Below are 27408 nucleotides of genomic sequence, written 5' to 3' on the forward strand. Positions count from 1 at the left end.
ATAGAACATGCTGCGATTTTCACGCAACGCAGAACTGATGCGTGAAAAACAACGCTCATGTACACAGACCCATTGAAATGAATGGGTCAGGATTCAGTGCGGGTGCTATGCGTTCACGTCACACATTGCACCCGCGCGGAAAACTCGCTCGCGTGAAAGGGACCTAAGGCTACAACACCAGAGCAGCATACACAGTAGTGGCAAATGCATCTCATTCACATACCTCATCAATATATGTTATAGATTTCATCTTCGGATTAACCCCTTTCAATGCAAAGGGTGTAATCCATTGCAAAGTTTTCACACCAAACTATGTCCCATGTGGACGTCCAATTACTATTACAGTACCACCAGGAAAGGTCCACCATGACAACATTATTCATTAACAAAAAGCAGCGCTCGTTACACCTTGTACCCAGTCTCCTATCACATCCCAGTCAGCAAGAGGAATCAGAAGAGCTGGTTTACTGCACGTTCCAGCGTCTTCTGAAATTCTGCCCCCCCTTCTGACACTGTCTAAGGTTACCCCTCCTACTCCCATCCAAGCCTCCTCCTCTCCTGGCCATCTCTAGCCCTAGCGAGCTGGCAGGGAACAAGTCATCATCTGCAAGGGAAAGTCAGGGAGCAGGACTGCAGGCAGACACTCCTCTGGTAAGTCCGCTCTCCTCACTTCTATTCTATACCTCCCATTATGTGGAGATGACCCCTCGTTAGAGTTTACACTCATGTCGGGGGCAGACCACTTAGTGAATTCTCATTAGGTCCTGTGCAACTCGAAGATATGGAAATAATCTGGGAAGAGCACAAAAGCAGAAGTGGAGAAGTGCACTGGAAGAATTATAGCAGCACAAGCTGTATGGGGGCGGTGAACTCTCCCTTTCTGCACCCAGAAATAGCATATAGGAGGTTGTGGTCTAAAAGGTTTGCTCATTTATAGTGGCGACCTATTCCAAGGCGCAGTACACCGAATGTGATCACAACAATAGCTGTGTCAGTGGAGCTTACAATCTAGTATAGCACAGATGTGAACCCACACGATCTAGGGGTAAGGCTACATGCACACGAACGTTGTTTGTTTCCGTGTCCGTTCCGTTTTTTTTGCAGACAGGATGCAGATCAATTTATTTCAATGGGTCCGCAAAAAATGCGGACAGCACACTGTGTGCTGTCCGGATCAGTATGTCCGTTCTGTAGCCTCGCAAAAAAAATAGAACATGTCCTATTCTTGTCCGTTTTAGGCATTGTTACAAAGGATCCGCAAAAAAAATGGATGGCATACGGATGTCATCCGTTTTTTTTTTTGCAGATCCGCAATTTGCGGACCGCAAAACACATTCGGTTGTGTGCATGTAGCCTAAATCTGAGTATGGGTAGGATACATTAGTGACTATTGATAGACAAACCCAATATCCCAGGTACCTTGTCACCCACAAGTAATGGATAATATGATAGTCAACACATTTCTAAACTGGAGATTCAATTCCTTTTCATTTTCAGTATCACTGCTTGATGTCATGTATCTACTTAAAGGAAATTACACAATACCCAACCAGCCAGCAGCTTATATATACGGAAGTGGGCAAAAATCCAATAGAACTAATAAATTATTCATTTATATTCCTGCTCACTCTGGGCTTAGGAGTCCAGTGGGCGGGTCCACTGACTGAATGACAGCTATCTCTGCATGCACACTTATACAGGGCAGACTGTCAATCATCCATTAGGACCGCCCAGAATGAACGGGAATATCAATGAATAGTTTATAAGTTCTGCTGGATCTCTTCCCACAAAGCCATATATCAATCGCTCTATAACATGAGGCTGAGCAGATCAGACGCCTTGTACAATAGCTCTTATAGATTGTAAGCTCTTGCGGGCAGGGTCCTCTACCCCGCAAAACGGACAAGAATAGGACAGGTTGTATATTTTTTCGGGGCCACAGAGTGCTGTCCGCATCTTTTGCGGACCCATTGAAGTGAACGGGTCCGCATCCAAGCCGCAAAAACTGTGGCTCGGATGCGGACCAAAACAACGGTCGTGTGCATGAGGCCATATTCTGCGTTTTTTCACGCAGCCCTGGCCCCATAGAAGTGAATGGGGCTTCAGTGAAAACCGCATTGCATCTGGAAGCAAGTGCGGATGCAATGCGTTTTTCACTGATGGTGGCTAAGAGATGTTGTTTGTAAACCTTCAGTTTTTTATCACGCGCGTGAAAAACGCATCAAAACGCATTGCACTCGCGTGGAAAAAACTGAACAACTGAACGCAATTGCAGACAAAACTGACTGAACTTACTTGCAAAGTGGTGCGAGTTTTCCTGAACGCACCCCGAACGCATCCGGACCTAATCCGTCACGCTCGTGTGAAAGAGGCCTAAGGGCCCATTCACACCACCGTATTTTCAGTCTGCATCCGTTCTGCAAATTTTGCAGTATAAACCCCTCCATTATATTTCTCATTCCGTTCCAGCTCACTTCTGGCTTTGACAAAAAATTTGCCATAAAAAGCTATGTACACAACCGCACCGTGTTTTACGGTCCACAAATTGCGGATCAGCAAAACGCGGATGCTTTTTTATTATACGTGTGGCCTTGTGTTGTTGCTCATAGTAACCAATTCAATTTCCAAATTATAGAAAAAAAAGTGAGCAAAAATCTCATTGGTTGTCATAGGCTACACAAGGGTCTTCTTTTATCAAAGCTGTCTACAGTAAGGGCTCATTCAGATGGCCGTAGGTGTTTTAAGGTCCGCAAATTGCGGCTCTGCAAAACACATATACCGGTCATGTGCGTTCTGCAGGGCCACCACAATATGTATATTCTTTTCCTTGATTGTGGGGCACTGAAACGGATCTACGGACGTGGACAGCACACAGAGTGCTGTCAGCATCTTTTGCGGCCCTATTGAAATGAATGGGTCACAAAGTTGCGGAATGGATGCGGACCTATGGCTGTCTGAATGAGCCCTAAGGCTGTCTTTGTTGCCCAGAGCAACCAATCAGAATTCAGCTTTCATGTTTCCAGAGCTGTTTAAGAAATGAAAGCTGAGTTCTGATTGGTTGCTATGGGCAACGAAGACAGTTTCACAGACTGTTTTGATAAATGAGGGCATTTCTTTCTATCTACAATCCTCCTGGTGTTTCTCATAGTCCGACACCTCGTGATATGAAGTCATCACAAGTGTCACACATATGTGAGTGGCAGCAGGTGCCAAAACTTTTAGATTAGGAGAGTCTGCTCATTTGTTGCCCTGTTGATAGTGAAGGGTTAAGCTGTTTTCACCCACTGGAAACTAGGCCTTTCATGCCCGTGGGCTCTTGGCAGATATGGGAATTCCATGTGCAGTAGTTGTCCTGTCACACAGTTCGCATTTTAGTCAGTGTACAGTAAGTCAGACAAAGGGCTGTATTCTCCTGAGTCCAAATATGAAAAAAAAAGTGTCTGTGAACAGTTAATAAAAGACATAAACAGGGCTCGACGCTTCATTTTGAAAAAATCCTCCAAGTAAATTAATGGAGTTAGAAGGCTAAACTTCACCAGAATCCCCTGAAGAGCTTACTGTATGGGAATTGCAGGATCTTCAGATATTCCAGGGCCAGTTTGTGCCTAAGCAAGTGAATGGAGGCAAAGGGATTTTCTCGTTTTATGTAAATGAAACATAACCACTGTATAAATGAAAAGTTCTGATATCCACTTTGGCCCGGATTGACTAGACAGGGGGTCTTTCAATGCTCAGGCTGTACAATAAATCAGGCTCATATAGACTGCCTGTCTAAGGCTACTTTCACACTTGCGGCAGAGAGATCCAGAAAGCAGTTCCATCGCCGGAGATGCCTGCCGGATCAGGCAAAACATATGCCCACGGATGGCATTAGTAAGACTGATCAGGATCATGATCAGTCTTAAAAATGCCTGATCAGTCATTCCGGTATTCTGAATGCCGGATCCGGCACTAATACATTTCTATGGGAAAGTCTTCAGTTTTTTTCACCGGAGATAAAACCGTAGCATGCTACGATTTTCTCTTTTGCCTGATCAATCAAAATGACTGAACTGAAGACATCCTGATGCATCCTGATGCATCCTGAACGGATTACTCTCCATTCAAAATGCATGGGGATATGCCTGATCAGTTCTTTTCCTGTATAGAGCCCCTGTGACGGAACTCTATGCTGGAAAAGAAAAACGCTAGTGTGAAAGTACCCTAACAACGTAAGCCAACTTTTAGCTGTCTGAATTCTCTTCAGATTTATATGCCAGAAATTCTGGTCTCTTGCACACATTTTTTTGCCACTTTTTGAAATTTAGGTGGAAATATGGACATGGTTAGCTATGTTAGGCTACTTTCACACTAGCGTTTTTGCTGGATCCAGCAGGGTTCAGCAAAAACGCTTCCGTTACTGATAATACAACCCGTTATGAACGGATCCGGTTGTATTATCTGTAACATAGCCAAGATGGATCCGTCATGAACTCCATTGAAAGTCAATGGGGGACGGATCCGTTTTCTATTGTGTCAGATTGTGTCAGAGAAAACAGATCCGTCCCCATTGACTTGCATTGTGGTTCATGAAGGATCCCAGGACATAAAGCAAACACAGAAAATTGTGCACCTTTTGGCGCCAATTTATTCCCAAATACCCCAACTACATTAAGAGGTGTGCACCTTTTTACAAATGTGGCTACATCCACTGTAACAATCTTTTTTTAAGACTGGAACCTAAAATGGCCATTCATAATATATTAGAAAGGGGCCACAATATATTAGAAAGCTGCAGAATTCATTATTAAAGGGTATGTGTCGTTAGAAAATTATTAAAATTATTATTTAAATTAGGTTTTATTTTAAACATATTTTTAAAGAATTTTTGGTTATTATTTAAAATTTTCCGTGTCACTACTTTAAAAAAACAGCAAAAAATAAAATAAAAAATTCTGCAGTTTTTGTACTGGCCAATAAGCACCACTTCTTGGTCTGTACAGATCACTTTACTGTAGTTTTCAGCTTATCATTACAGGCAGGATTACAATGACAGATAATATATACATATATATATACAGTACAGACCAAAAGTTTGGACACACCTTCTCATTCAAAGAGTTTTCTTTATTTTCATGATTATGAAGGCATCAAAACTATGAATTAACACATGTGGAATTATATACATAACAAACAAGTGTGAAACAACTGAAAATATGTCATATTCTAGGTTCTTCAAAGTAGCCACCTTTTGCTTTGATTACTGCTTTGCACACTCTTGGCATTCTCTTGATGAGCTTCAAGAGGTAGTCCCCTGAAATGGTCTTCCAACAGTCTTGAAGGAGTTCCCAGAGATGCTTAGCACTTGTTGGCCCTTTTGCCTTCACTCTGCGGTCCAGCTCACCCCAAACCATCTCGATTGGGTTCAGGTCCGGTGACTGTGGAGGCCAGGTCATCTGGCGCAGCACCCCATCACTCTCCTTCATGGTCAAATAGCCCTTACTTTCAAAGTTTTCCCAATTTTTCGGCTGACTGACTGACCTTCATTTCTTAAAGTAACGATGGCCACTCGTTTTTCTTTACTTAGCTGCTTTTTTCTTGCCATAATACAAATTCTAACAGTCTATTCAGTAGGACTATCAGCTGTGTATCCACCTGACTTCTCCTCAACGCAACTGATGGTCCCAACCCCATTTATAAGGCAAGAAATCCCACTTATTAAACCTGACTGGGCACACATGTGAAGTGAAAACCATTTCAGGGGACTACCTCTTGAAGCTCATCAAGAGAATGCCAAGAGTGTGCAAAGCAGTAATCAAAGCAAAATGTGGCTACTTTGAAGAACCTAGAATATGACATATTTTCAGTTGTTTCACACTTGTTTGTTATGTATATAATTCCACATGTGTTAATTCATAGTTTTGATGCCTTCAATGTGAATCTACAATTTTCATAGTCATGAAAATAAAGAAAACTCTTTGAATGAGAAGGTGTGTCCAAACTTTTGGTCTGTACTGTGTATATATATATATATATATATATATATATATAAAACACAGGATCCACTATTCACATAGGTGATATCACAGCTTATCTACTCCCTCCTGACCTTTGCACAGGTCACAAACCATGCCAACAAAACTCTCCCAAAGAAGTCAATGACGTCCTCTCCTGTCTGTTGTGTCCATGATAGCTGCTGTAATTCATGCCTCAACAGGTCAGGCAAGAGGACACCTCCAATAATCATTTTCAAGAAAAAGATAATTAAAAATCTGCAATCGAAAAATAAAAATAGATTAGAAAAAAGGATATGTGTTGCTATCTGGTTTTAACTGGCAGAAAAAATTATTTTTAAACCAGACAACCCCTTTAAGGGGTCACCTGTAGCTGGGGCACTAATGGATACCACTGAGGATGGTGCACACTTTTATGGGAGCATTTGTGCTTACTGGGAAATTGGCAACCAAAATTCAGTCTTCTTGTCAAGATTGTAAGGACTTACATGTGCCTCGCTGGACTTGTGAAAAAAGATGGCAGCCCGCATATGTTCGCGGGCGAACAATGCGAACTGGCCATCACTGATGAGAAAACTACAACAATATGCAGTCTAGTGGAGAGGCCACTGCTTGGATATGGCTCCAGGCAACGTAGCCTAAGGCATGTCATTAGAAAGATATCACGAGGAGAGCTCTCTGACTCTATTTGAATAGCTCTGATGAAGTGTCTCAGAGATACAGTACCCAGTGCACGGAAGTAACCCTGCGCCCGTTCTGTCTATATTATAACCAGGAAAACAATGTGATTTCTGTACAGTCAAAACAAGATAACTTGTCTGGATTATTTTCAAAAGACCTTCAGCTAATTTCGAGCCCCCCCCCCCCCCCCCCCCCCTCCCAAAGCATGTTAAAATCCAGGAACCCTTAGGCTAGACTGCTGGCTTTGTGTAGAGGAAAAAGTCGATTTTATTGGGAATTCTTTTCACACCTCCTCGGCTGCTGGGCTGCAGTGGGTTTCATGGGGATGTGGCAGAATTTCTATTCTCCATCTACCTCTCCGCTCGGCTCCTCTCACTCTGTGACCCTAAGAACACACGAAAAGATAGAGCCGAAGGCCTATTATAGTCATAAAACGTGCTGGTTGATTTTTCGGTATTTCTGCACAGCTGTGAGAATAAATGGGATGATGGATGACGTGCTGGAGGGGGAGGTGGGGTTAATGGAAAAAATAGGCTTGGGAAAAGTTAGCAAACTATGACAAAGAGCAGTTAACATCATGAAAAGGAAAATCTGAAAAAGCTACGGTACTTATGGTTCAGTCAATTAAAGCTACGGTACTTAGACACTTACATTATGTACTGATATCTGGAAAGCATCCTTCGAGATTTCAGCCTTAGGTTCTAAGCACTACACGCAACTGCAACAACAGCAGTCCGCAAGGGGTCCCTTTAAGATGAGATAAGTGTTTCGTGACGCCAGTTGCAATGAAGCAACAATGGGACGGAGTCCCTTTAACCACTTCATATCCGCCCATAGGATATAAACGTCCTATGGGTGGATGTTTATCTCTGAATGGACGTTCTAGAACGTCCATTCAGAGATGGCAGCTGCATGCTAATAGTGCAGCTGCCGAGCAGGGGGCCCGCTGTCAGTGACAGCAGGCCACCCCAGAGAGAAGGCATGGACCTTTTCCTGGGTGTCCCTGCCTTCTAGATCGCTGTATACACAGTGCTCACCGAGTGCTGTGTATACAGATCAGGAAACGCTATGCTGGGAGAGCCGGGAGAGTGCAGGTCTTCTACAGACCTCGATCAACCCTGCACTGAGTCTGTACAGCGTTGTATTCTGCTGTACAGCCTCTCTGGGGGGTGCATTTCCCGTGTAACTGGGGCTACTATGTAAGCCCCAGTTACAGGAGAAATCAATGGTGAAAAAAAAAAAAGTGAAGGTAAATGTCCCCCAGAGGTCTTGTATGACCTTATGGGGGACACAAAGTGTAAAATAAAAAAATAAAACACTAAAGTGTTTAAAAAAAAAGGTTTCACAAAAAATAATAATCGCCAATTAAGTAATAAAAAAAAATTGGAAAAAAATAAATAAAATAGACATATTTGGTATTGCCGCATCAGTAACGACTGGCTCTATAAATATATCACATGATCCACCCTGTCCGATTAACACCATAAAAAAAATAAAAAACGGTTAAAAAAAAAAAAACGATTTTTGTCACCTTACATCACAAAAAGTGCAACTCCAAGTGATCAAAAAGGCATATGTCCCACAAAATGGTACTAATAAAACCATCACCTTATCCCGAAAAAAATGAGCCCCTACATAAGAAAATCGCTCAAAAAATAAAAAAAACTGTAGCTCTCAGAACATGGAGACATTAAAACATCATTTGTTAGGTCATGGTGATGGAGCATGTGATGAGCGCAGTGACGTCACCAAAGGTCCTTTTCCTCCAGGTCATCAAAGAAGAAGACAGAAGAGAAGCCAGGCTGCGCGAACAAGTGGATGAGGTGAGTTAAAGCGAACCTGTCACCATGATTTTGCGCATAGAGCTGGGGACATGGGCTGCTAGATGGCCACTAGCACATCTGCAGTACCCAGGTCCCACAGCTCTCTGCGCTTTTATTGTGTTAAAAAAAAACGTTTTGAGTGATATGCAAATTACCTGATATGAGTCCTGTAGCCGGAGATGAGTCAAGCGTCAAGGAGCCCAGCACCGCCCCGCGTCCTCCGAATCTCCTCCTTGCCGGCTGACGTCACAGAGCTGGAGCGCCGAAATCTCGCGATGCGCGAGCTAGCGCATGCGCAGTGTCGGCATCATGTTCATTCCCTGTGCTGGCATCAGCACAGGGAACGAACTACGCATGCGCTAGCTCGCGCATCTTGAGATTTCGGCGCTCCAGCTCTGTGACGTCAGCCGGCAAGAAGGAGATTCGGAGGACGCGGGGCGGTGCTGGGCTCCTTGATGCTTGACTCATCTCCGGCTACAGGACTCATATCAGGTAATTTGCATATCACTCAAAACGTTTTTTTAACACAATAAAAGCGCAGAGAGCTATGGGACCTGGGTACTGCAGATGTGCTAGTGGCCATCTAGCAGCCCATGTCCCCAGCTCTATGCGCAAAATCATGGTGACAGGTTCGCTTTAAATTATTATTATTTTTTTAACCCCTCCATCCCTATTTTACTAAGCATTCTGTATTAAGAATGCTATTATTTTCCCTTATAACCAGGTTATAACCAGGTTCTTCTGTGAAGAAGTCCGGGTTCGGGTCTGGGTACCAAACATGCCTATTTTTCTCACGCGCGTGCAAAACGCATTAAAACGCTTTGCACTCGCGCTGAAAAATCTTGCATTTTCCCGCATCCTATCCGGCCCTCACACGCGATGCCCGTGTGAAAGATGCCTAAGGCCCCTTGCAGACGAGCGTGTCCGCATTAGGTCCGGATGCGTTGCGTCTGCGATCAGGGAAAATCGTGCAAGTAGGTACGCAATTGCAGTCAGTTGCAGTCTGGTACCCAGACCTGAACCCGTACTTCTTCACTGAAGTTTGGGTTTGGGATTGGTGTTCTGTATACTTTATTATTTTCCATTATAACATGGTTATAATGGAAAATAATATCATTCTTTAATTTAGAATGCTAAGTAAAAGGTCCATTGTGGGGTTAAAAAATAAAATAAAAATGTAACTCACCTCATTTGCTTGAGGATGCTTGCAATTTTTACGCATCCCCATTCATTTCTATGGGGCCTGCATTGCGTGAAAAACGCAGAATATAGAACATGCTGCGATTTTCACGCAACGCACAAGTGATGTGTGAAAATCACCGCTCATCTGAACAGCCCAATTGAAGTGTATGGGTCCGGATTCAGTGCGGGTGCAATGCTTTCACCTAACGCATTGCACCCGCACGGAATTCTCGCCCGTGTGAAAGGGGCCTAAAACATCATTTTTTCTGTTTCAAAAATGCTATTATTGTGTAAAACTTAAATAAATAAGAAAAAGTATACATATTAGGTATTTCCACGTCCGTAACGATCTGCTCTATAAAAATGTCACATCACCTAACCCCTCAGGTGAACGCTGTAAAAATAAATAAATAAAAACTGTGCTAAAACAACCAATTTTTTGGTCACCTTGCCCCATAAAGTGAAATAATGAATGATCAAAAAGTCATATGTACCCAAAAATGGTACCAATAAAAACATCAACTCTTCCTGCAAAAAACGAGCCCCTGCACCAGACGATCGGCAGAAAAATATGGCGTTCAGAAAATGGAGACACAAAAGCTTTTTTTTTTTTTCAAAAATGCTTTATTATGTAAAACTGAAACAAACAAACAAACAAACAAAGTAGACATATTTGATATCATTGCATCTGTAACTACTTGGTCTATAAAAATAGATCTACCCTGTCAGTTGAATGTTGTAAAAAATAAAAACTGTGCCAAAACAGCAATTTTTTTGTTACCTTGCCTCACAAAAAATATAATATAGAGCAATTAAAAATTATATGTATCCCAAAATAGTACCAATAAAACTGGCACCTTATCCCCTAGTTTCCAGGGTCACTTTTCGGGAGTTTGTACTGTAAGGGTGCATCAGGGGGGCTTCAAATGGGACATGGCATCTAAAAACCAGTTCTGGTAAATCTGCCTTCCAAAAACATACGGCGCTCCTTTTCTTCTGCACCCTGCCGTGTGCCCTTACATCAGTTTACGACCACATGTGGGGTGTTTCTGTAAACCGCAGAATCAGGGTAATAAATATTGAGTTTTGTTTGGCTGTTAAACCTTGATGTGTTAAAGAAAAAAATGGATTAAAATGGAAAATGTGCCAAAAAAGTGAAATTTAGAAATGTCATCTCCATTTTCCTTTAATTCTTGTGGAACACCTAAAGGGTTAACAAAGTTTGTAAAAATCAGTTTTGATAACTTGAGGGGTGTAGTTTCTACAATAGGGTCATTTATGGGGGGTTGCCACTATGTAAGCCCTACAAAGTGACTTCAGACCTGAACTGGTTCTTAAAAAGTGGGTTTTGGAAATTTTCTTAACAATTTTAGGAATTGCTTCTACAATTATAAGCCTTCTAACGTCCTAACAAAATAAAATTACATATCCAAAATGATACCAAGATAAAGTAGACATATGGAGAATGTTAAATAATAAATATTTTATGAGGTATCACTTTCTGTTTTAAAAGCAGAGAAATGGAAATTTAGAAAATTGCGAATTTTTCAAAATTTTTGTTAAATTTGGGATTATTTTATAAATAAAGGGGAAATATATCGACTCAAATTTACCACTGTCATGAAATACAATGTGTCACAAGAAAACAATCTCAGAATGGCTTGGATAAGTAGGCATTGGCTCTAAAGCAGACAAATAGGGTGAACAATTGAGGCATTTGAAGAAAGACCAGACCTTGTGATGAAGTTCAATGGCAGCTTTAATTTGCATAAACGTTACTCCAAACGGTTTAGAGACTTTACAGATAGCATTAACTCTGGCAGACAAACAATTTCTACTCTGCTACATCGGTTTCACTTTGGCTCTGCTGTACTAACAGACTTAAATGGAACTTCTCTCTGTAGTCTGAATCTGGATTACGCCAGGGAATAGGTTAGAATCCTGGCAGCTCCAACATGTAGTCTCAACCAGAAAACACCAGAACTCCTTACCTCCTTCTGGTAGCAAACAGGACTGGCCCACTTCTGACCAAGAAAGGAGGGGAGAATGGAATGGTGAGTTCTATTCTCTCTAAGTGTACCACTGCCATGGTTGCTGCCACCTGCTGGTGAACCAGGCACATTACATGAACACTTGCATAACATTATTATAAATGCACAGTGTCTAGGGACCTGGAAATAAATGCTTAAGATAACATTATATTAGCATTCACAGATAGAAGCAGGGTGTAGGAGTGGTAATGCCACTCGGGGGTGTTACACAACCATCCAAAAATGGTTTGAGAGATGCATATTGCTTCCACCTTACTGCCACTGCTCAAGAACTTGTGGCAATGTTAAGACATCTTGTGCTATATCCCTGCTCTTACTGCATCAGTATTGAGGTCACATCTCTTGAGTTACTGGTTTCTCTAGTACAGAGATATAGGCAGGAATGTCTTCAAACTGTACCACCCAGATGGCCGATTCAGTGAGTAGGCTGAAGGACTGCTTAGTTGTTCACATCTCATTTTACTAAATGTTCGGCACATGCACAGAAAAGCTCCAGATGTACAGACTAATTGTGCCCATAGGCCCCCACGTATCCAGCATATTCCAAAAGAGTATCCTTTGGGTATACCTTTGTCTGGTATACATCTGCTGTGCCTTCCTATACAGAGAGACACTGTAAAAAACATACATCACACATTTACTTTTACAATCAAGCTGAGAGGCATGTGTTGGCCTACACAGTGGCATACCTGAAATCCAACCCAAAGTGATCTTGTCATAAGGAGGCCTCCATATACCGTAGAGTGTCAGTAGACCCCAATAATCAAAAATTCAGTAGATCATTGGAATCTAATAATATTGGTATTTTAAAGGGGTTGTCCAGTGGGGCAGAAGTTTTAGTAAAGTGCCCAGAATGGTGTGAGAAAATCAAAGAATTAATATTCAAAAGATCACTTTGGGTTGGATTTCCCAATGAAAGTGCATTTGCCTTTAATTTATATAAAGCCTCATTCACACAGTCAGTGTTTGGTCAGTGATTTCCATCAGTGATTGTGAGCCAAAGCCAGATGCGCGTCAAAAACACAGAACAGGAACAAATCTTTCCATTATACCTTAGCTATGTGGAGGCTCCACTCCTGGTTTTGTCTAACAATCACTGATGGAAATTATTGACCAACTCCTGACAATGTAAATCAGGCATGAAGCCTGTATTAGACTGGCAGATTGTTCGTAGTAACACTCGTTAGCGATGATCTGGCAGTGTAATACTGCCCCTGATTAGCCGATGAACGAGCAAGCTCGTTCATCGGGCAATCCAAGTTCTTCTACAGGTTTAAAAATCATTGTTTCCCTGCGGCAGATCGTGGTGTGTAATCATGATCTGCTGCCGGAAAACAGTGATTCAGTATGGGGACAAGCGATGGCATAAAAAAAAAAACATACTCACCTTATCCACTTGATCGCGGAGAGGCCATCTTGATTGAAGAAAACTCACCAATTCTCTCACGTGCTAACATGTAACGTCGCCACGCGCGAGAACTGGCACGTTTTCTTTAATCAAGATGGCCGCAACGGTTTCTCCCCGATCAAGTGGATGAGGTAAGTGTATTTTATTTTGTTTTAACTCTCGCTTAACCCCCTGATAGGCTGTATGTTACTCTCAGATGCTGCGATCAGCATTGAACACGGCATCTGAGGGGTTAAATGACGTTCCCCAACATTGCGCCCGCTCCATACAAGGGAATGCGATTCGTTATGAAGCAATTGGTAATGAATTGAACTTCATGTCAAAGTTCGGCGAAGCAGCCGTATCTAATTTTTTTTAAACTTCGCTCATCATCACTATTCAAGATCATAAGCCATTTTTTTTAATCAATCTCCTACTGCACACTCACTAAGGGCTGATGGCTCTGTATTGTGAAGGGCTTTCATAGATGGCTACTGTACCTCCCTATCTCACCAATTTCCATACATTTGGACCTTGATGGAACCTGCGTGGCAGAGATATGTGGCAGTGTGGAGACATACATAAATTAGGTCAACTGCCCTTTGTGACAAGCTTGATGGTGCAGTTGTTATGGGCAGGTCATCTGAGGCTAGCAAGTAATAAAGACATGCCATTCCATATGTGATGTAATATGGATTTACTGTGCTCTCTGCCCTTCTCTCCAGGGCTTGGGGTTTTCATGCTGAATTTCATATTTAACCAGAGATCTCCCTCTAGTAATTCTAGGCGGCATAAAAGTTTTGATTTCATATTTTGCCTTAATTGCTTTTAATTGCACGATACGCCAAATAAACTCAATCAAAATGTGCAGCAATCCAATGACCTAATGACCATAGTAGTGCAAGAATCCTGACATTTTCTTCACAACCACTTAAATATTTTTGAATGGCCAAGGGGTTGTTAGAGATGGTTCCAGAAACAGTCACTTTTCTTCATGAACTGCATCTGGTAGCACACCTCCGATATTTGCATACATTTCAAGGTTGAATAACAGAGGAATTGCACAATGCAGAATTATAAGAATAGATACTCTATAATTGTAGTTGGTAACTATTAACCCATCCATACAGGGAGACAGGTCCACTTTAACCATAGATGGCTTAGTGATCGGTGACAAGATAATCGATCTTACAATACTTTGTTTTTTTGTGACGCTTTTGAGTGTTTTATTTTCAGCTAAAACTAGTATAGGAGCTTCTTCTTTTAGCATCTATTCCTTACTATAGCTAAGAAAAAGGGAGCAGGATGAAGGTCCAGGATAAAAAAGATGACTGCCTTATTAGGCCTCATGCACACAACCGTATGTATTTTGCGGTCCGCAAAAAATGGATCTGCAAAAAATACGGATGACGTCCGTGTACTATCCTTGTCCATAATGCGGACAATAATAGGACATATTCTATTTTTTTTTGCGGAACGAAAATACGGATGTACGGAAACGGAATTCACACGCAATATCTTCTGGTTTTTTTTTTGCGGACCCATTAAAATAGCCCTTTAAAAGTGGCACTATACTTTGATTAAGCTTTTGATATGTTATAGGTTCATATCAAACGGTGGGGCCTGAGGGCTTGAGACTCAAACTGATCTCTAGAACGAGGGGAAAGAAGCATGCGCTGAGCGCTCTCTCTCTCCTTGCTGTGCAAGACGGGCCCCTCAGACTTTCTATAGAGCCTGTCTCGCTTCCCGTCTAGAGAGAGAATGTGCTAAGCATGAGCTTCTCTCCCCTCATTCTAGAGATAGTGAGGTTCACAAAGCTAAGACCCCCAACAACAAAAACTATGGGGGTCATTTATCAAATTGGTGTAAGGTGGAACTGGCTTAGTTGCCCATAGCAACCAATCAGATTCCACCTTTCATTTTTGACAGCTCCTTTGGAAAATGAAGGGTGGAATCTGATTAGTTGCTATAGGCAACTAATCCAGTTTTACTTTACACCAGTTTGATAAATCTCCCCATATGCGCCAATAAAATATAAAAAGTTTAATGAAAATACAGTGCTACTGCATCGACCCAGCCACAGGGGTGTAGTGGTTGAGTGAGTGAGCGTACTAGTGATGAGGTGCCGAGTATAGTAGTAGTACTCACAGTTCAGTTGTCCCTTGAGGCCGGCGTGCAGTGGATGGGAAGACAGCACGAAATCCTCCGGGGCACTCTCTATTGCAGGGAACACCAGCCAGATGGTTGTTGAGGTGCCCTTGATAGTAATGGGTGTTTAAGGTGCTTTGGTGGCTGGGCCCCTGTGTTCGTGACGCCTGCACCGTAAGGTACAATCAAGAGATGGAGCAGAAGAACGAGGAATGAGACAGTAGTTAAACTAAACAGGAACTTTACTTGTCAGATGTAGTAGGGCATCCAATATCATCACTTTGTCTTGCATACAGATGGCATAAAGTGCAAAGCTGCAAATCCAAATTAGCAGGCTCCTTATGGTGAATTGTAGAGGTTAACTCCAGCTTACTTTAGTAAAGGTGTTGTTCTTACTTGTACTTGGTTCCTGTTCTTGCTTTTATCTCTCAACCTTTCAGTAGTAGTTCAGATCCTCTGTAAATAAGTATTCTGACAGATGGCCTTTCTGTCCTTGGTTATGGTAGGGCAGCTTGAAGCTTAGAATCTCTCCACCTGATGCAAAGGTGACTAAAAACCTGATAAACGGCAATTATCTTCCTTAGCCTATATTCTTTAGGTCAATGATCCAACAACCCCAGGGCAATCTCCCTCCATTTGATATCCCGGAAGGGTATTCTACAGTATAGGATCATACAGTCCCAATCTTGGACTCAATGGTTGAGGCAAATTAGTTCCCCTGTCTCCTCTCCTTCCTTCTAACTCCTCCACTCAACTACACTCCTTATCTCTATCTCGCTTCCTGTGTCTGCACTATATAAGTGGTGTGATAGAGACCTCTAGAGGTGAAAGTATGTAGTGCATGTTACCAGCCTGTAATATGGATTCAGCAGCATAGAAAAAGAAATAGTGCAATATAACATCATAATACACACCAATTAGGAGTGGACTATACACACATGGGGGACACTACACTACTTTAAGGTTGCGGTCCAGACAGATGCCACACTTCAGTTCTCCTGGCCGGGCACTCCAGTTCTCCCAGTTGGGCTCCCAGCTGCAGCAGTGACATCACATTGACAACATGTGACTGCTGCAGTCACTTACTGGACTCTTAGGTGAACCAGAGAGGCAATGTAGGATCTGTCAAGAAATGATCTAGTCTTTATTCCAGGTGGATCGCATGTGTTGTCCAGTTTTTTCCTGAAACTAGACAACCCCCTTAAGCTTCTGGGCCCCTGTCTAAATGCTTTAGATAAAAGTCCAGTAACCTACACCTTGTATAGTGAAGCCGCTCCACCTGTCACTAGTAGAACATGTGTAGGCAGTCAATGGTATTCACTCAGTAGCATGTGTTCTGCTCTATGTATTAATAGATATTTCTAGTCTACTCAGGATTGTATGCTTGGTCTAACTACATACCAGGGCCCCGCATTATTCTCCTGTGCAGTAGGATATACATAGCATGCTACTATGTGGCATTCACTGCGCCTCTCAGTTTACACTACAACCACCAGTACATGAATAGAACTGAGAGAGATGGAGTAAGGAGTGAAAGATAAGAAGGCTAGGGTAAAGAGAGCGAAGGAGGGTGCAAGTGAAAATGTCTTCAAATACTAATTTCCTAAAGTGGAAATCCAATAAGGTATATAAACTTTTGCAACTCCAGAGCATCAAAAGAGAAAAGTGAAGTAACTTTGAAAATAGCCTTGACTATACAAACCTAAGCATTTTGGTGACTACAGCTCTGAGGCAGATTTATGTGACTATATGGTAACAGACTACAAACAATCCATGTGTAGTCTGTTACTACTCTACTACTGTCTGTAGGTTGGCCGTCATCTCCTGTGTTACCCAATGATTTCAATGCCCTTTCTTGAGGGCCAGAAAGCATTTTTACAGAACATTTACTAATACTGCCTTAAAATAAGACTTAAAATTTTGGTGGATTTTTTGGCACATTTACCCCATGCCCCTTTTCTGTGAAGCTACACCCTTTCTATCAAGCTCTACCCGCTTCTTGACAAATTGCTAAAAGGTTAGAAAAGTACCCAAAACATCTTAATAAATGTGGTACACAGTATGTTGAGCACTGGCCTATGCAGGACCTCGTCATTGGGAAATTTTCTTACATTTAAATTTTTGCACAAAAAGTTAATTATGGAATTAAAAATCTGGCGGCCCAGGTATATACATAAAAATCAGAGTGCATCCCCAGACATAACTGGAATCTCCTAGACCCCAGTGAACTCTGTAATAGGGCCCTCTATCTTCTATGTGCCATTTATAATAATGGAGCCTTTTTATGTAAAGGTGATGGACTCCTCCAGGTCTATGGCCCAGGGTTGACCACTGCACCGCTTGGTGTACTACAGTGAAAATGAAACTGTGTTCTGCCATTTGTAACCCTTCAAACTGTTTTCCTTGGGGAAGTTCCTCCTTTCATGTTTGCTTAGGTAGTTAAGACAAAGCATAATTTTCTATATAATTTGGTTCTGTCTTCAATAATAAGATAAGCAAAGGGTTGATATGTTTAACCATTCTTCAGTAATGATGAAAAGGGAAGAAGTCTGATGACTGCAGGTTGTCAGGGCATGATGGGAGTTATAGTTTTGCAACAGCTGGAGAGCCACAGGTTGGTAAAGATAGGTCTACAGTATTGTAAGAATCACTGTAATAAAATAAAAGTAAAATAAAAGCTGTGATTGGCTGATATTGGCAACAAATAGTTTGTCTTTTAGACAGCACATGCAAGAGATAAGAGGCTCAGGGGAGTTGTATAATCCTACAGACTCCATACAAACGGCACTCCCTAAACAGGTTCACATTCGATAGCTGTTGGCCAAACGATCAGCTTCTTCCCGACTCCCCCATACACGATCAGCACGGCGAAATGTGTATGAGGAGAAACCTCTGGCAGAGACTTCTGGTGGTGGCTTATCTCCCAGGAGAACAAAAGGATCAGGCGAAAATATTCGCTTCATCTGATTCTTCTCTCCCCCAACATCATATGTCAGGGAAGAGCCGGGAGCTTCCCATACACATAAATCTGTTGCCCGAAACTGCCGAGAATGGTGGATGTGGCCAACAATACAATCAGTGCTTTAAGTGGGCCAAAAGAGGTGCCGGTACTCTATTAGGCGCCGGTGCTCCCCCCCCCAATACTGAGCATGAAAATACCCTTAGAAAGTACCCTGAAAAAGAGCTACTGTAGAAAGAGCTACTGAACATAAATAAAATGTGCAAAAGGGTATTGAACAAAATGTTGTACAAAATGTACATAAAATAATTTATAAAAATTATAATAACATACTAACCATAGAACAGTAAACAGTAAACAGTAAAACATAAACCTGAGTCTTGAAGATGAAGGTTAATTTCTTTACCCCTGAAAAATATACAAAAGCAGATTCAATACAATCACAGTACATCAAATGAAAAATGAAAAATATTGTACAAATCATTTTACCTAGAAAAGGCTCCAGCACGTTTTGGGCTCCACTTTCCTTGCACTTTTGGCTTCGCAGTTTGTGAAGGCTGCACTTCTCCTCCCTTTTGCCAGCCATGTCTGCACATATGTTTGTGCATTAAACTGATCCAAGGGTGGTCCGTTGCATTTCAGGAAGATCAGATTTGAAAGCCTTTTGATGTCGAGAGAGTTTCTTTTATCTGTCAAAGTATCATTCATTGAGCTGAAAGCTCGCTCGCATTCACTTGTTGATACTGCAATGGTGTGGACAGCTTTAAGAAGAGGCTTCAGGTCTTCTGGTGTCTTGGAAGCTTTAAGGTCTTTATACTCCCTAAATCCTTGGACACTTTTCCTCTCCCCAACTCTGAATCTCTGACATAAACGTCTGACCGCTGCATCACCATATTGAATCTCAAGAGATGCAGGCCAGGAGTCAGACTGGAGGACCTTGATGTCTGAGAGGAGGTGACTGTCTGTCTTTTCAGATGAGGTTCTACTGACATGTGAGGAAGTTGTTGGAGTCATCCTGCACTTAACATTTTCAGCCAGGCTACGGAAAAATTGCCCAGGGTTGATTTTTATAACCCTCTCATTTTCATGCAGGCATACATTTCTGAAGATTTTCTTATTTTCAGCCTCAATGGCAATTTGTGTGTAGGGACCAGGTGTGGATACCATTGACTCAAACACCCGGATCTGTCGGTCCAGCTGCCTGTCGGCTTGATCCAAAGTCATGTCACGTCTCTGGAGCATTCTTGAGAGGTCACTGAGTTCTGTGACAGCGTCATACATGATGCCAAGATTGACCACAAAAGAAACAGTAGTGAGAACATCATTGAGTCCTTTGTATTTTGCTCTCTCTCTTGAGTCCCTGCTGGTATCAGCAGCAGCACTTGTAAAGTGTACCTGCAAAGCTGGGTAGTTCTCCCATACTGCTTTCACCGTTCTCTCACTTGAAGCAACCCAACGCACTGATAAAACACGGCCTATCACAAGGAGACGCTGTCCAACACTGTGAGCACTCTCTGTTAACTCCCTTTGGTTTTTTGGGGATGCATGGTAGAGGGAGTAAAGCTGATCTAAAAATATTTTAAAGTGGTTGATTCCTCCAACCTCCTTCAAAACATCACAAACTGCCAGTTCCAGTCTGTGATTGGAACAATGCCAGACAAACAGGTAAGGGAATTTGGAACAAAGCTGCGCAGCAACTCCTGCTTTCCTCCCAAGCATCACTGAGGCTCCATCACAAGCAAATGCCAACAAATGTTCCTGTAGGTAGTGAGGGTCAAAGCCATTATTATGAAGACATTCTAACAGTGCTGGTACAGAGAGGAACGAATGTGCGGTGGTGGGGGGGGGGGGGGGTCCTGGTACATAGAGGAACTAATATATATGTGTGTGATGGGGGGGTCTGATGTGCAGGGGCCCCCTACACATCAGACCCACCCATCAGACACATATATATTAGTTCCTCTATGTACCAGTACCCCCCCCCCCACCACCGCACATTCGTTCCTCTCTGTACCAGTACCCCCCTGCACATCAGACCCCCCCCCCCTCATCACACACATTAATTCCTCTCTGTACCAGTACCCCCCTGCCAGGGGGGGGGGGGGGGTACTGGTACAGAGAGGAACTAATGTGTGTGGGGGGAGGGGGGGTGCCTGTCACTCACCAGTACTCTTCAGAAGTTGGATTCCAAAGCAAAGTCGATGTTCTTTGCTGCACCGTCCGACTCCTGACTCCAAGGAGGACCAGTCACTGGTCGCCGCACTGATCGCTCCTCACAGGCGCGCGGGAAGGAGTTGACGTCACCTAACGTGAGGTCAACTCCCTGCCTGCGCCAGCCTGAGCCGTACTCTGCAACGACCCGCCCCCCTCCACTAGCTGCCCAGCCAACGACATTAGGGAGGAGATACTGCCAGCTCTCCGCTGCGCTCCGGTACCGGAAACCCACGTACTGGGCGCACGGAGAGGTGCTGGTACTCTCCAGGGCAATTTTTGGAAGTGGCGGTACTGAGTACCGCCGCGTTCCGGCCCACTTCAAGCACTGAATACAATACATAATGAGTATAAGGACCTTTAACCTCTTAAGAATGACCACCTAGTTTGGAAGAAGCCTCATTTTTCAAATCTGATGTGTCTGACATTGTTTTTTTTGTGACATATTATATTTTATGTTAGTGACGAATTTGGGTTGCTATGTTTTGTATTTTTGTCTAAAAGAATCTTAAAGTTAAATAATTGGAAACATTTTTTTTTTTTGCATTTTCATTTTTCACTCCCAGCCTTTCCAGAGGCCATTACTTTTTTATTTCTCCATACACGTAGCTGTATGAGGGCTTGTTTTTTGAGGGACAAGTTGTACTTTCTATTACCATTTAATACTGTACACAATGTAGTGGAGAGCTGTAAAAAAATTCTAAATTGGTTGGAATTGAAAAAAAACCAATTCCGCTGCAGTTTTAAGGGTTTTGTTTTTACGGCGTTTGCTATGTGGTAAAACTGACCTTATACTTTAATTCAACGGGTCACTACGATTATGGTGATATCACATTTGGATAATTCTTCTAGCGTTTTAATACTGAAAAAAAAAAACTTGGAAAAAGTTAATTTTTTCTTTTCATCCCCATATTCTAATCCCTACTTTTTTGTAGTTATGTGTACAGAGCTGTGTGAGCACAATTTTTTTTGTGGGGCAATTTGTACTTTTTATTGATACCTTTTAGGAGTGGCTATGATCTTTTGATCACTTTTTTATTGATTCTGTTGTGGGAGGTGAAATGAAGAAAAATAAGCGATATTACTTTTTTCTGTTTTACAGTATGGGATAAATATATGTATATTTTAATAGTACAGGAGTTTTCGCATACAGTGATGCCCATGATGTTTTTTACTTTTCATTGTTTATCTATTTTGATAATTGGTGAAAGGGGCTGATTTGAATTTTTATATTTTTTTTAAATAGTCCCCATAGGAAACTTGAAAAAGCAATCATCAGATTTCTTCTCTCATAGACCCCAGTGCTAATGCAGACTATGAGACTTACACTATATTCCTATAGAGCCCTGCCAGGAGGACTCAGGCTTCTGCACATACACTCCAGTTCCCCCGATCCTCGCTAGGGTGAGCTGGTATACAGAAGCGCGTGCTTCTGGGTTTTGGTGCTCCCAGATGCCATGGTTACATTTGATTACCATTATCATCAATCACATACATAAGCCCTAGGTTTCTGCTGTTTAAAACACCCTGGAGCAGGTGCCACCTTTAAAGACCCAACATGTGATGTACTATTACGTCACATGTCGGGAAAGGGTTAAGGTAGTCATACCACACAAAAAAGCTTGTTTTACATTTTCCATGTTTTTTTCATTTTTTTAAAAGTATGTTTATTTTTAGGGGGTTGTTAGATGGCTTAGGCTACTTTCACACTAGTGTTCGGAGCGGATCCGTCTGATGTTTCATCAGACGGATCCGCTCCGATAATGCAGACGTTCGCATCCGTTCAGAACGGATCCGTCTGCATTAAAACTTAGAAAATTTTCTAAGTGTGAAAGTAGCCTGAGCGGATCCGTTCAGACTTTACATTGAAAGTCAATGGGGAACGGATCCGCTTGAAGATTGAGCCATATAGTGTCATCTTCAAGCGGATCCGTCCCCATTGACTTACATTGTAAGTGTGGACGGATCCGCTCGCCTCCGCACGGCCAGGCGGACACCCGAACGCTGCAAGCAGCGTTCAGCTGTCCGCCTGGCCGTGCGGAGGCGAGCGGAGCGGAGGCTGAACGCCGCCAGACTGATGCAGTCTGAGCGGATCCGCATCCATTCAGACTGCATCAGGGCTGGACGGAAGCGTTCTGCTCCGCTCGTGAGCCCCTTCAAACGGAGCTCACGAGCGGACAGCAGAACGCTAGTGTGAAAGTAGCCTAATAAGTTTAGCAGGAATTTTACAAATTTTCAAATTTTTTTAGGGACCAGTTCTGAAGTGGTTTTGAGAGGCCTATATATGAGAATCCCTCATAATTCACTCCATATTAAAAACTGAACCCCTTAAAGTAATTAAAAATGGCATTGAGGAAATTTATCTCTTTAGATGTTTCTCAGGAATTAATGCAAAATGGAGGTAATGTTTAGAACATAATTTTTTTGCAGTTTCAATTTTAATCAATTTCTTTGGAGCATAGCAGGTGATAAAATGGAATGAATACTCCAAATTTCCAGATTTTGCCGTTTTAAGAAATATCCCATATGTAACCCTAGAGTGCTACTTTGTGGATTTTGGTCTCCATTTTTTAGGAGGTTTTTTGGGCACCATTTCAGCTTTGCAGAGGTCTTAAGGTGCTAAAACAGAAGAAACATCCCAAAGGCCCCATTTTGGAAACTGGAATTAATATAGGGGTGCAGAGAGCACATGTGGTTGTAATCTACTGTTTGGGCACACAGCAGGGCTCAGTAGGAAAGAAGCACTATTTGGTTATTGAAATCCAGATTTTACTGCAATGGGTTTGGGTGCCATATCAAACTTACTGCACCCCTGAGTACAGTACAATGGAAACCCCAAGAAATAGCCAAATTTTTGAAATTACACCCTCAAGGAATTCAGCTTGGGGTGGGGTGATGGTTTTAATCCCGTGGGCGTTTTATAGAATTTATTAGAATTGGACCATGAAAATGAAAAAAATAGTTTTTTTCTAATAGTACTTTGCTTTAGCCCCCAATTTTTTAAACTTTTTTTTTGCAGGGCTTAAAAGGAGAAAAAGCATCAAACTACTTCTCCTGAGTACAGAAATACCCCATATGTGGTCATGTGGGGAAACGCAGCACTCAGAAGGGAAGCAGCCGCATCTGAACTGTGTAATTTTGTGCAAATGGAATTTTTTGCAGTTTTTATTGGTACCAATTTTTTGAATGCTTTTTATTTCTTTTTTTGGCAGGTGAGCAAAAAAATGCAGTTCTGTCAGTGTTTTATTTTATTTTATGAGGTTACTCATCGCCATATCTAAGACTCATAACTTTTCACTTTAATGTAGCTCTATTAAGGGGCTTTTTTTTACAGAATGGCCTGTAGTTTTTATTGGTACCATTTTGGGACACGTGACTTTTTGATTGCTTTTTATCGATTTATTTTTTTTTGGTGAGGGAAGGTGACAAAAACAGCAATTCCTTAAGTGTTTATGTTTGTTAATGGCGTTCACCTTGCTGGAGAAGTAACATGATTCTTTTATAGATCAGATTGTTCCGGATACTGTGGTAACAATTATGGTAATATCTGTTGCAGTGTATTGTACAGTCAGTGTTACACTGACATTTAACCTGATGAAACCCTGCCTCATGCAGTGAAGCGGTCGCTAAAGACCACAGCATCTAATGAGGTTAAATCGCACTAGCACCTATTTTGGCCTTTGTAGCACAGTATCCTCTGTATGTTATTATTATTTATCTATGTCTGTGATCGCTAACATGTGCCTCTCCAGCTGTTGCAACACTGTCTTGCAGCACGACCTAAAACCCAGGGCATGATGAAAGCTACCCTTTTGCAACAGCTGGAAAACAACATATTGGAGATCACTGGCATATATAACATCCTTATCATATTATGGAGATATAATACAAATACATTCATTCAGTACTGAGAAAGCTGGAAGACAACCCATGATGGAGTTGTAAAGGCATTTTGGGTGCTATCCAGCTTTCTTTGAAACAAAAAGAGAATTTTGGTTGCCCATTGTGTCTAAGAAATAAGAATATTGCACAATATACACAATGCACTGGAAGAATTGCTTTCCTCTAGGATACATATGTGTAACAGATTTCTGTGGTCATAGTTAGGCAGGATGGTGGCAGTATTAGAACAGAACAGTGGAGGCTTGCGGTAGTACTTGGCCCCCTTCCATAGTTACTGAAAACTCCCACCCATGGGATATCACACGAACTGGAGAAGTGTCAGAGAGAGAATTAATCTCTCAAACAGAACAGCTAAAACAGCTCTATCTATACTTTTCAGAAGTTTCCATGATCATCTGCCAGCTTGCCCTGCTCCCTTTAACTCTATTCATCCTTTTCTCTGTGTGCTATACTGATCTGTAAGGGAACTGCACAAATAACAATTCCCTTATGTCTTCTTATTGTAACATGCCTAGGGAGAAGAGTAAGAGGGGGGCTGCAATAAATGTATATTCGCTTGATGCCTCCCTGTCAGCTATTGCTCTATTTGCAGAATACAGGCTTGTATGCAGACAGTAGGCCTAACTTGTACCTTAATGCCATGATTCTGCATTTGCCCTAGATTTCACCCTATGCATTGCAAAGGGTAAATTCCACAATGAAAATGCAGAATATTTTAAAATTCACCTCACACGTCAATTGACAAGTGGAAAATTTCTGCAACGTGTAGATGAGATTTTTAGGGTCTCACCTACTTAGCTGTTCATACTATATATTGCATTGTAGATTTTCCAAATACAAATCCATGCAGAAAGTCTGCCTAAAGATGTGTTTTAACCTAGTGTTGCGCAGCAACTCACAGGGGGGGTGGGGGGGGGGGATATAAGGGTGGAGAGAATGGGAATGATATCTGCGGCAATGAGGGTGGTTGCAGTTCTCGGGGTTGATAATTCCTGCTCCATAACATGATAGCATTAACCCTTTAGCAGTGAACCATAGCATGAACCCTTTAGAACAGGTAGCTCAACCTGCGGCCCTCCAGCTGTTGCAAAACTACAACTCCCATCATTCCCGGACAGCCCACAGCTATCAGCCTACTGAAGGGCATGGGGGGAGTTGTAGTTTTACAACAGCTGGAGGGCCACAGGTTGAGCATCCCTGCTTTAGAAGAACTAGATTGTGGTAACCTACCAGTTACCTGAGGACTTCCATGCTAAAGTGCTCAGGAGTTCTACCTTCAGCCTACCTCTTCCAACACCTGTGGTGCCATGACCTGCTCCTTTCCTTTGTAAAAATAGTGGACCTCTCTGATACATATTACCTACAATATATGCATTTGGGCTTTGGTGCCAGAAAATACAAAATCACCAGTATATATAAAATGTTAACGAGAACCTGCCACACTTTTTCCAGAATCTTTTCCCACAGAACCATGAATCGATCTGCTCAGCTCTTTTTGCCGGTTGACAACCAATATGGCCATTGTTACAGCTCAACATGGGCACCATTTCTGTTCTGACACAGTTTACCAGCCACGTTTTAGAGACTGTCACCATGCAGTGAGACATTCTGACTCCATATTGTAGAATAACAAGGTGGATGTGGCATTCAGGTCTCCAAGAAAGCTTGGAGACAATCCCTGAAGGAGCTGAATATAATTGTATACCTAAACTACACAGCAATGCCGCCTGCAGAAACAAGCACAATCTATAGTGAGTAAAAAATCATTTACATAAAGTAGTGTTGGAACTTCTAACATTTACATAGGAGGTAAACATGTTGTTAGGGCTGGGATTGTTTGTGTGAGTGAAGGCTGAAGCCCAGGATAGGCTCCAAAACAAATCTATGATGATAATATCACAAGATGTCTGCAGAATGTCAGCGGTAATACAGGAAGAGTACATCTTGCCTCATAGGGAAGCCCTTGAAGTAATATACCAGGAAATTGCTTAAAGGGGTTCTCTGGACCTGTACCTAATAGTCTCTGTGAGCACAAGACAATTTCAGCAGTACTTACCTTTCTGATGCTCTCCCAGACAGGATCACAGACCACCCATGGGATCACATGTCTGCCAAATGTCTGAGGCCTTTCCTCTGATGTTGCAACCGGATGTGCTCCTCTTTCTTCCTGTTCAGATACATATGGCTGACAGTAACATAAAAATAAAAAAGTAAGCCATGCTCGCCATCAACAATCCCTCACCACTGCCATGCTGAACCTCTCACTGTATGATTCAGCAGTGGGAAGTGGCCAGGGGCGGACTGGGAACTTAAAGTGGCCCTGGAGAAAATACTAAAATCGGCCCCGTTTTGTAGTCGGGTCCAAATTGATGGAAGGCAGGGCCAGCAATACCATATTGTGGCACATTATACCAGCCCAACAGAGCCAAATACCACAGTCCATCACAAGATACTGCTAGCAGCACACAATACATCCCCAAAAGCTTCCACTGGCCGGCCGTGAGGAGGCCCACCGGGAAATTTCCCTTTAAGGTCTATGGCCAATCCGCCCCTTGAAGTGGCATTGGAGAGAAGAAGGGACCAAAGCAGCAGTGGTGGAGGATCGGTGGGGGGTGAATAGGGGGGGGGGGGTGAATAGTGCTTATTTTTCATTTTTAAACCACAGAGAGCCATATATAAAGGTAAAAACAGCTAGATAATCCATTTAAATAATATGATATTGAGGGTTTGCGAAAACCTTTAAATAGACTGTATGTTACATCATAAAGAATTTTTTTTCCCTGTAGAAAAAATGTTTTTTATTTGCATGGCGCCAAAACTGTTATCATTTTGTAGGGAAAGGTGACATTTTCCTGTAAATGTGACTTCTCTGTGTATGAATCCCTATTTAAATATTTGCTTTATGTCATTCTGTAAAGGCAACAACTTCATCCCAAGGGCAACACATAGGAAAAATGCGTGTACACATCACCATCCAATAAAAAATTCATACATTGTAATACATACATAGTAATACATGTACTGTGAAAGATAGATACGTAGTGATACATACATTGTGTTACATTCATAG

General features: G+C 42.2%; 1 protein-coding gene across 1 annotated transcript in view; it reads left to right on the forward strand.

Annotated features, from left to right (window-relative positions):
• The first annotated feature begins 552 nt into the window (after positions 1-552).
• Positions 553-27408, forward strand: part of LOC121002029 (protein kinase C and casein kinase substrate in neurons protein 1-like) — a 103928-nt gene continuing 77072 nt past the window's right edge. Inside the window, exon 1 of the mRNA XM_040433327.1 lies at positions 553-651. The gene's annotated coding sequence lies outside the window, so the exon portion shown is untranslated. The remainder of the gene's footprint in view (positions 652-27408) is intronic.

This window comes from Bufo bufo, chromosome 1, assembly GCF_905171765.1.
Source record: "Bufo bufo chromosome 1, aBufBuf1.1, whole genome shotgun sequence".
NCBI lineage: Eukaryota > Metazoa > Chordata > Amphibia > Anura > Bufonidae > Bufo > Bufo bufo.